At 42.9% G+C, this 10,457-nt stretch overlaps 1 non-coding gene across 1 annotated transcript; it reads left to right on the top strand.

The window, feature by feature from the left end:
* The first annotated feature begins 9,658 nt into the window (after positions 1-9,658).
* Positions 9,659-9,731, top strand: TRNAR-CCG (transfer RNA arginine (anticodon CCG)). Its single transcript has one exon. It is a non-coding gene; the product is annotated as a tRNA-Arg (tRNA).
* Positions 9,732-10,457: the final 726 nt, after the last annotated feature.

The following is a 10,457-nucleotide window of genomic DNA, read 5'->3' as shown; positions in this document are numbered from 1 at the left end:
GACCAAAACCCTATAGGTACCATTCCCATTGGTTCTTTTGCCCCAAACCTAAATTCATCCCTGTGACATCTCTGGTGATTACTAATACAGCAATGGAGTCTCTAGTGCTTGGGCTTGTTTCACCAATATTTTTGTTTTGTCAAATGCCTCTTGCTCTATTTATGTCATCTCATTTTTTACCTGTCTTTATTAGGGTAGATAATGGGTGGAGTATTTGTCACAGATGAGGAATGAATATCCTCCAGTAGCCAGTAAACCTAGGAAAACCTGGAGCTGCTCTACTGTCTGAAGAGCAGGCTACTGCGCTGTCTTATCAATGACAGCTTTGGGTATGTTTCACATCTTACCCAACCAGGTAACTCTCAGGAATTTGACAACCATGCCAAGCCCCTGTATCTTTTTGGGGTTGACTTCCTATCCCTCCTTCAGGCTGTCCAAAACAGTTTGTAGGGTAGTCTCCAAATCTGTAGGAGACTCTGAGGTTAGCATGTTATCATTAATATAGCGAAACAGGGAGACCAAGGCAGGCAAAAAGATTATAGACAGCTCCTGTGCAATCATACTGTGACAGATGGTGGGGCTTTGCAGGTGCCCTTGTGGCTGCACGTGGAAAGTCCATTCTTGGCCCTCCTAAGTGGAGGCAAACCGGTCTTGTGAATTTTCAGCTAAAGGAATATTGGAAAAGGTATTAATGAAGTCAGTCACAGCATGGATACTTCCCAGCTTCGGTACTGCTTGCTTTAGCAGTTGAGCAATATTGGATAAAGCTGCATGTACAGGGCGTACCACTTCGTTCAGCTAGCGGTAATCCACCATCCTCTTCCCGGCATCACCTGGCTTCTTCACAGGCCACACAGGGCTGCTGTAGGGGCTCTGGGCCAGTCTGACTATTTGTACCTTATGCAGTTTCTGGATTGTTTGGGTGATTTCAGAGAGTCACCCTGAGAGCAGGCAGTATTGTTTCATGTTCATTACCTGCAAGTATACAGGTGCCCATTTGGCTTGTTCCCTTTTTGCTTTTTGATTACTCTCTGGACCTGGTCCTTATTTTTATCCAGCTCACTGAGGTCTGCCAATGCTTCCCCCATATCACAGATTTCATTTCCCACTAAGAGGCTCAGAAGTGTGACCAATGCCCTATATTATAAATGCCATTTTTTAAAATTGGAAATGACCCAGGCATTCAACAAGTACTTAAAACAATTTTAAGCTTTTAAACTACACAAAAAGTTCACCTGTAAGCATTTATCTCTTACATTTACTCAATTTATTCATTTTTGGCAGTTTACCTAGATTACTCATGGGAACGAAGACATTAAACAAAGTTACTCATCATTCTGAATTATTTTTCTGTTAAACTGTGAATGTCAGGTGTTCACCTAGGCAAGAACTTTAAACACATGGGCATTTTTGCCAATAACTCAGGAAGTTTAGCTGTTTTCACTGAGCTAACAATATTAAATTTGTCATACTTAACAAAAAATCACACAAAGATCATTCTGTTTTTGGCTGGGTTTACAGACTTATGGCCTTTATGTCAAACCCTGACACCTTAAAATATCTAGCAGAGGCAAATGTAAAACTAATTGGTAAACTGAGACAAAAACGTATGCTGACAATTCTGAAGACATTTCTATTTTTATTTTACCAATAATTTTAAAGCCAGATTATTTATTAAATATTACTAAATTCATATGAACTTGAAAAGCATTTGGACTTAATTTATGAGTACTCATTTATGTATAAGCCATTTGGTAGTATGCTAGGCATAACACATAATATACATACATACACATAAACACATTTAAGCATGTATATATACACACAAACCGATATCCAACAGCTTTTACTTGGAACCCTAGCCATGAGACAACATCATAAATTTATTATTTTACAAAAGATAGCTGGATCAGGCCGGGTACAGTGGCTCAAACCTGTAATCCTAGCACTTTGGGAGGCTGAGGCGGGAGGATCACCTGAGGTGAGGAGTTGGAGACCAGCCTGGCTAACGTGGTGAAACCCCATTTCTACTAAAAATACAAAAAATTAGCTGGGAGTGGTGACACACTCCTGTAATCCCAGCTTCTCAGAGGCTCAGGTAGGAGAATCGCTTGAACTTGGGAGACGGAGGTTGCAGTGAGCTGAGATCTTACAATTGCACTCCAGATTGGGCAACAAGAGCAAAACTCTGTCTCAAAAAAAAACAAAAAAAAAGCTGGATCCAAATTATTTTTCACAAAATTGAGACCTGTTCACATGACTAAACTTTGTTTGCACTGATAGGTAATCCAATGAAGACTGTGGAACAAAATTTTGGGTAAACCAGCTTCTATAGCAGTTTGATTTTTCAAATCCTCATTTATCCCATCCCCTTTTCTCTGCTTCAAATGAGTTTCATTGTTTACATTTTAGTAAGAACTGGCTATACTGTGAAGTAAAATCTCCAAGTGGCTTTGAATTAGTGAGTTTTATTTCAACACCAGTAGCTTAATAATGGCATATTCTAATGTTGGGGTGATCACACCCAACACCAGGTCGTGGGGGCAACAAAGTCCGGCAGAGCCAAAGGAATGAGAAAAAACAGTTTGAGAGAGAAAGTGAGACTGGAGGCCATCGCAAGGGTGGATGCTGTGGAGTGTGGAGGCTCCAAAGGACCTGAGCTATGGGAGCCCACTCTATTTATTGGTGCTCAAACAAAGAAACAGGTGGTGAGGATGTGGGGGTTGAAAGGAAATGGTGTATCATGTGAATGAGAAACATATGGCTACTTGAGACAATGGGAGTGCTAGAAGCAAGGAGCCAGCAAGTCTAGCAGACATGCAAGCCCTGCCTCAGCTTCTCCCCCAACACTCAGCTTTTCTCCCAACATTTGAGGCAGGGCGCAGTGTCTCATACCTGTAATCGCGGCACTTTGGGAGGCCGAGGTGGGCGGATCACAAGGTCAGGAGTTTGAGACCAGCCTGGCCAATATGGTGAAACCCCATCTCTACTAAAAATACAAAACTTAGCTGGGCATGGTGGCGAGTACCTGTAATCCCAGCTACTTGGGAGGTTGAGGCAGGAGAATAGCTTGAACTCAGGAGGCAGAGGCTGCAGTGAGCTGAGATCACTGCATTCCAGCCTGGGTGAAAGAGCAAGAATCTGTCTCTAAATAAATAAATAGCATATTCAAAATAGGCAGAAACAAAAAATAGAGAAATAGAGAGTTTTAGGAGACTCTTCTTAACTCTATAGTTGCAGCTTAACCATTTGAGATCTGAATTTTTTTGTTGTAATTTTCCCATCAGTTTAAAAAGGTGCACAAGAAAGGACCACACATAATAGGTAACCAGCTGGAGTCCTAAAAAAGCTGGCATTCCTTTGAATTTCTGCAGGCGTTTCTACCCTTTCTCCCGTTCCTGCTCTAATGCTTTCTCAGGGTCCAGCCTTATTGCAACAATAGCACATTTGCTATCCTTATCCTACTTTAATATCTTAGCCTCTTGCAATATGCACTTAGTCCCTGCCACATTTTCTGAGTATCCCTATACTTGTGCAGCAGTCCACAAAGGTTGAGCGGTGGAGCAATTCCACCCCACCTGCATGTTGCTGACCACCCCAGGATTCCCCCTGCAGATGCTGTTTCCTGACTCATCCTTTGGTCTCTCAGCTCCTGTTTGTGAGGCCAATTGTTATGAGAAAACTTGGGACTATAACGTCCCCCTAAATTGGGAAGGAGCCGAGAGACCAAAGAATGACTCAGACGAGTACAGCTTGACAAGTAGATGAGTTTATTAGGACTTACACACAGGGCACTCCTGGATGTAGCAGGACAGCTCTAGAGATCCATGCAGCCTCCTGTCTCTAAACGACTTTTTTTTTTTTTTTAAACCAAGTCTCACTCTGTCTCCCAGGCTCCCAGTATAGTGCTGTCATCTCGGCTCACTGCAGCCTCCGCTTCCTTGGTTCAAGTGATTCTCCTGCCTCAGCCTCCTGAGTAGCTGGGATTACAGGCACCCACCACCCTGCCCTGGTAATATTTGTATTTTTAGTAGAGACTGGGTTTCACTATGTTGGCCAGGCTGGTCTCAAACTCCTGGCCTCAAGCAATCCACCCACCTCGGCCTCCCAGAGTGCTGGGATTACAGGCGCGTGACACCACACCCAGCCTCTAAACTGCTTTCAAACTTATTTTCAGGCTATTTGTCTACTGTGTTTGAGTGATGAGACTGTTTTTCTTAGTAGGTTCCTAGATACTCTCCTGGATGTTTGGGTTCTCAGGGACACCTACTCCTTGGCTGCGCACCATGGCCTTGGCTCACCACCTGGCTCTCAGGATTCAGGCAGTGGACATACATCCTTACATAATCTGGTGGGGGACTCATCACACTACAGAAAAGAAAAGAGGAAACCCATGAGCAGCAGACAGAAGAAGAGGTGAGAGGCAGTGTGCTGGGGAGTGGAGACTCAAGGATGCTCAGGATTTGGATGCTCAGATCTGAATGTGTTCCAGGCCCCCAGTGCATCTGTGCTTCCTCCAGGTACTACAGAAGAATGAATGCCCCTTATTCTAAAGTGAGGCAACAGAAGGTGTCAGTCCTTCGAGTTCAGTTGTTCACAAAGCGTAGGTGCATCAGAATCATCTGGATGGCTTGTTGAAACATATATTGGGAACATCCATTGGAATTTCTGATTTAGTGGGCCTGGGGTAGGGCCCAAGAATTTGCAGTTCTAACAGGTTTCCAGATTATACTGATGGTGATCCGTGGACCAAATTCCAGAACCTCTTACAAGAGACCCGGCTTGTCTTGCCTGAGACTTTTGTGACTCACTGAGTCTCTGGATGGGCTCAGCATTTTCTCAGGTGCATCTCCTAAATTGTATGTTTGAAGTTCGTTAGTCACATACACCTGCTCTTTGAAACTGTCACAGGGAAGCCAACCCATCTGGTTGTCAGGGAGCAGTGGTAAATGCTCTCACAAGAGGCAAGCCTGCCTAGGGCTGGGCAGCTCCGGTTGCAGAAGGAAACACCAATTTAGCATGTTTGATTGCTTGCTTTTTTTGCCTGCTTATTTTTAGCACATCTAGTTGAGAATCTAAAACAACAAAATAATAAGACAGACCACAGTCAAATGTGTACACTTTACAAGATTCTCAAAACAACAACAACAACAAAGTTTCTGAGTTTAGGAATCTAAGTGGCCTCTACCAAGATCTGAAGTTCAAGTTCTGATCCCTGTGCACCCAAATTACATCTTTCTCCTCCAGGTAGAAAGCTATCAAAATCCAGCTTTTTCCTGGGCACGCTCTTTATAGCATATGCAGCTGGCTCTTCTGCTACTGTCACACTGCTATTGCATAAAAAGGAGTCTTGGCCGGGCGCGGTGGCTCACACCTGTAATCCCAGCACTTTGGGAGACTGAGGCGGGTGGATCTCCTGAGGTCAGGAGTTGGAGACCAGCCTAGCCAACATGGTGAAACCCTGTCTCTACTAAAAATACAAAAATTAGCCTGGTGTGGTGTGGCAGGCACCTGTAATCCCAGCTACTAGAGAGGCCAAGGCAGGAGAGTCGCTTGAACCTGGGAGGTGGAGGTTGCAGTGAGCCGAGATTGCACCATTGCACTCCAGCCTTAGCGACAAGAGCTAGACTCCAAAGAGCGATATTCCATCTTAAAAAAAAAATAAGTCTCAAGGGCAGAGCCATGAAAGAGCTAGAGTTGTCGTACAATTGGAGAGCTAATGATTCAACATTTTGTTTTTTTTTTTTTTTTTTTTTTTTTTGAGACGGAGTCTCGCTCTGTCACCCAGGCTGGAGTGCAGTGGCCGGATCTCAGCTCACCGCAAGCTCCGCCTCCCGGGTTTACGCCATTCTCCTGCCTCAGCCTCCCGAGTAGCTGGGACTACAGGCGCCTGCCACCTCGCCCGGCTAAGTTTTTTGTATTTTTAGTAGAGACGGGGTTTCACTGTGTTAGCCAGGATGGTCTCGATCTCCTGACCTCGTGATCCGCCCGTCTCGGCCTCCCAAAGTGCTGGGATTACAGGCTTGAGCCACCGCGCCCGGCCAACATTTTGTTAATCATTGACCTTGTTCTCTGTCCTACTCTAAGGAGGGCATAATGTGTGTCTCCTGCAATCGGTGGTAGGAACAATGCTTAAGGTCTAAACTAGCAGATACTTTAGTGATAAAAAACAAAGAAGGAACCTATTTGAACTGGAAAAAGAAGGTGGATACTGCAGGATTCAGAGACTTTATGGATTTTAAAAGCAACAAAGATGGAACATGTCCTCAGGAAACACACACACACACAGGTAGTGTAAGAGATGTGGATGTTACCTTTGACCAAACTATTAGATAGAGGAGAAGCAGGAATTATACTTGTTTGTTTTTATTTGTGGAAGTAGGATGGTATCCAGAAGGGGATGAAGCTGTTTGGTTTTGGACAAGAATTTAAAATACTTAAGGGCAACTTCATGGAAATGTCTGATAAACATGATCTGTGGATCAGCCATTGCACTCCAGCCTGGGCGACAGAGCGAGACTCCGTCTGAAAAAAACAAACAAAAAAATAAGTTGGTAAGGATGTATTTTTTTGTCTATGTTCTGTTTCAACTTATGTAGATTATTGTAAATTGATGTAAACCACGTGAGAGGAAAATGTGAATATAAAAATGCAAAGCCCTAACATTTGCTCACACACACACAAATCTTCTGAAATTTCATTATTTTCCCCTTTTCTCCCTTTAAAGACAGACCTATTATTATCTAGGGACAGTGAAAATGAGAAAAGGAGAATAAAAGGGAACAAAATGCAAGAAAGGAAGCTAAGCACATATTTCTGGATATATTTTCAGAAGACACAGGATGCAAAGTACAAATGGAAAAGAAAGTGGGGATGGAGCCAAAGTTGAGACAATAAAGGGGGCAGAAATAAAAGAAGGAAAATGGAGCCAGTCAGAAATTGCCCTTCTCTGAGCAGAAGAAACCATAGAGAGTAGTTCTGAATGATAACCAGGTAAAGGAGAGCAGAAATAGAGTGGGATGCAGGTTAGGAGGCTTAACATTTTCAGGTTAGCAAGGTAAGATTTAAAAGGAGAGGAAAAAAAATCTCCATGAACTCTCAGTTCTTATTTTTATTTTAGAATTTAAGCCCTATGAGAAAGATGACAATTGTAGTTTAGCTCACAAAGATCTCAAACCCTAATATTGTCACTATCCAGGATCTAAATCTTTTAGCTCTGTTGTGGCCTCTCGTGAATCATGGTATCAGCCATAGCTGTCCTTGGGCAGTTCCAGAAGATGTCCTAAGCCCCAGGTGACCTGATTCCAATTCATTAAAAAGGTGAGTCACATATATTCTTTCAGCAGTAAGTGTCCCAATGCTGATGATTAAGATGAGAAAATACCTTCCAGTAGCTTAATTTTTTTTCAGTTTCAATACTTTCAATATATCCAGTTTCAATAATTGCATATAACTTCAAATGTTTGGCTTTAATTGAAAATGTTCACCAAACTTTGAAAATGGGGAGGGGGAGTTGCACTTATTGGAGTTCTATGTATGTTTATTGCATCACACACTTAGAATGTGTATTGTACAGTTTCGTTTCCAGTTATTTAAAGGGATTGAGAACTTCAAGACAATTTGAGTGGAGACTCTGACATATAAATACAGACTTACAGAATTGGGATCATACTGTATATGTTTTTGTTGTTTGCTTTATTCTCAACATTGTTTTCAGAACATCTTCCCATGTTATTAAAAATTATTTTAGAAAGGAGAATCCTCTTCAGTTTTTACATTTCATGGCATTATTTGTTCATCATGGCGATATTATGTTTTGTTAATGGTTGCTGCATAGACAGGGCGCGGTGGCTGGCCCTTGTAATCCTAGCACTTTGGAAGGCAGAGACGAGTGGGTCTCTTGAGTCCAGGAGTTCTAGACCAGCTTGGGCAATATGGCGAGACCCCGGCTCTACAAATACAAAAAAATTAGCTGGGCGTGGTGGCGCGCGCCTGTAGTCCCAGCTACTCAGGCGGCTGAGATGGGAGGATCCCTTGAGCCCGGGAGGTGGAGGCTGCAGTGGGCCGTTATAATGTCACTGCACTCCAGCCTGGGTGACGGAGTGAGACCCTGTTTCAAAAAAAAATAAATAAATAAAATAATAATAATAATAATGATAGGCCGGACGCCTAGTGGCTCACACCGGTAATCCCAGCACTTTGGGAGGCCGAGGTGGGCGGATCACTTGAGGTCAGGAGTTCCATACCAGCCTGGCCCAACATAGTGAAATCCCGTCTTTACTAAAAATACAAAAATTAGCCGGGTGTGGTGGCGCACGCCTGTAGTCTCAGCCGCTCGTGAGGTTGAGGCAGGAGAATCGCTTCCGAGAGGCGGAGGTTGCAGTGAGCCGAGATCGCACCACTGCACTCCAGCTTGGGTGACAGAGCGAGACTCTGTCTCAAAAACAAAACAACAACAACAAAATAATAATAATAATTGCCGTATCGTTAGGCAATCTTTGCAGTTTTTACAGTAGAGATTAAGCTACCTTTCGAAAATGCAGTGGGACATTTTTGTTGCTTTTGTGCTCTGCAACAGTTTATGTAATCCTATATTGAAATAACAAGAAGCACACGATATTATTCCAAATCTTGTACTCATGCTAGTTTATTTTCCATGCCACTCTGTGGCGTCTTCCTCCTCAGTGTCTCCGGGTTCCTGAGCAAAGCCCAAAGTAGGCACTCTAAAAATTTTGACTGAATATTCGGCGATAATTTGAGCTTTGTTTTCACCCCAAAGAAATATTATAGAAGAAAACACTAGGAAAAATAGGAGAAGTTGATGGGAAAGATTCTCTTTGTTGAAACGAGTATAGGGTTCAGGAAGGGAGAAATTTTGCTTTAATTTCATTGTGTTAGATAGAATAACATGTCATTTTGAAGGAACCAAAATTATACTGTGTATTGGACAGATTGGTGTTATAGTTCTACTTCAGGGTTGGACGTTTCATATCTTTCCTATCCCATCCACACTTCTGGTGACTGTGGGGTTCCCCCAAACACGCTATTGCTCTGTGGATTAATCCACAGCGAGCTGGTGACGCGTTCTTGTCAAGACCAAATCAAACTTGGGAAGTCTTCAAGTCAAGAATGGAAGTCACCAAGCTCCATTAAAATAAACAGTGTATGTGAACTGAATAACCTACTTTGTTCCGGCCTTACGCCAACCCTGCACTTCCAACAGAACCATCTTGGAAGCTTCCTGGCCATCACTGCCCCGCCTCCAACGTCGCCATCATTCCTTTCACACCCCCCACTTCCCGAAAGTGCCTTCTGTGCGCTCTCTCAACCTCCTCTTGATTGTTTCCCCTATGGGTTGCAGCATCAATTCAGAACTGAAAATCTCCCTATCCCACATCTCGAAGTCATTAAAGATTTCAACAGGGTTCACATTGATGACCCATCTAACTGCTCGTCCTCTCACAGTTTTTGACAACTGTGTATTCGTTTTTCAAGTTTTAGAGGGTGTTGTAAATAGTTTTTAGCTGTTAGTGAATTTTAATTTCAAACGAGGAACTTTTTATTAAGCTGGATCTTTGAAGTCAGCACTTGAAAAGCCCCCTTCCCCATCATGTTACATTCTCTTTCTGTCTTATGTAAGTGACCGTCTTCGGCGGTTGGCCGCGTGGCCTAATGGATAAGGCGTCTGATTCCGGATCAGAAGATTGAGGGTTCGAGTCCCTTCGTGGTCGTCGTTTTTCGTTCGCTGGTCTGAAAGATGTTTATTGATTCAGAGCGTTTTCCCTCTTCTTGCTCCGGTCTGGCTGCCAATTAACAACTAAAGGTAGAAGTCTTATTTAAAGAGTATATACGGCGTGCCTGCCCTGCAACAAGTGCTTTAATAAAAGAACAAAGCAGAAATAGCACTTGGCCTCAAAGAGCTTACTTTCTACTGGACCTAACAGTTGAAATCAAGCAAACGCTGGGAAGAAAACAAAAACAAAAACAAAAAACTGGTTTCCACTCCTGTGAAAGAAGTAAGTAGGAGGATAAAATAAAAAATAAGGGATGGGGGCTTCTTTAGGAAGCATCCATCCTCCTGGAGGTACTGAAGAAATGCTATTTAGCTGGAAAATGAGTATTTTTTCAGGCAGAAGGAATAGCATTTGTTAATTCGCTGAGAATCTGAAATCACTAAGTATTTGCCAAATTCAGGTTGCTGAACGCTTGTGTGTTTGTGTTTGGAGCTGGGGGTGGGTGGCGGGCTGGGGAAGGAGTGTAAATCACTACAGAGAAAATCAACAAAAAGAGATAAAGTGAGTTAAATATCTGGGAACAAGCTCTCTCATAGAAATTCTGAGACTCTGAACATGATTTAAAATTAGTGTTCTCCAGATTTTCACTAGCTACCAAAAAAGGTAACTGTCATCACCAGGCAAATCGTCATCACTTAAGCCTAAAGGCAGAAACCACCAAAA

Source organism: Macaca nemestrina, chromosome 5 (assembly GCF_043159975.1).
Source record: "Macaca nemestrina isolate mMacNem1 chromosome 5, mMacNem.hap1, whole genome shotgun sequence".
Classification (NCBI taxonomy): domain Eukaryota; kingdom Metazoa; phylum Chordata; class Mammalia; order Primates; family Cercopithecidae; genus Macaca; species Macaca nemestrina.
The sequence above is the reverse complement of the archived record's forward strand: the minus strand, read 5'-3'. Positions and strand labels throughout refer to the sequence as shown.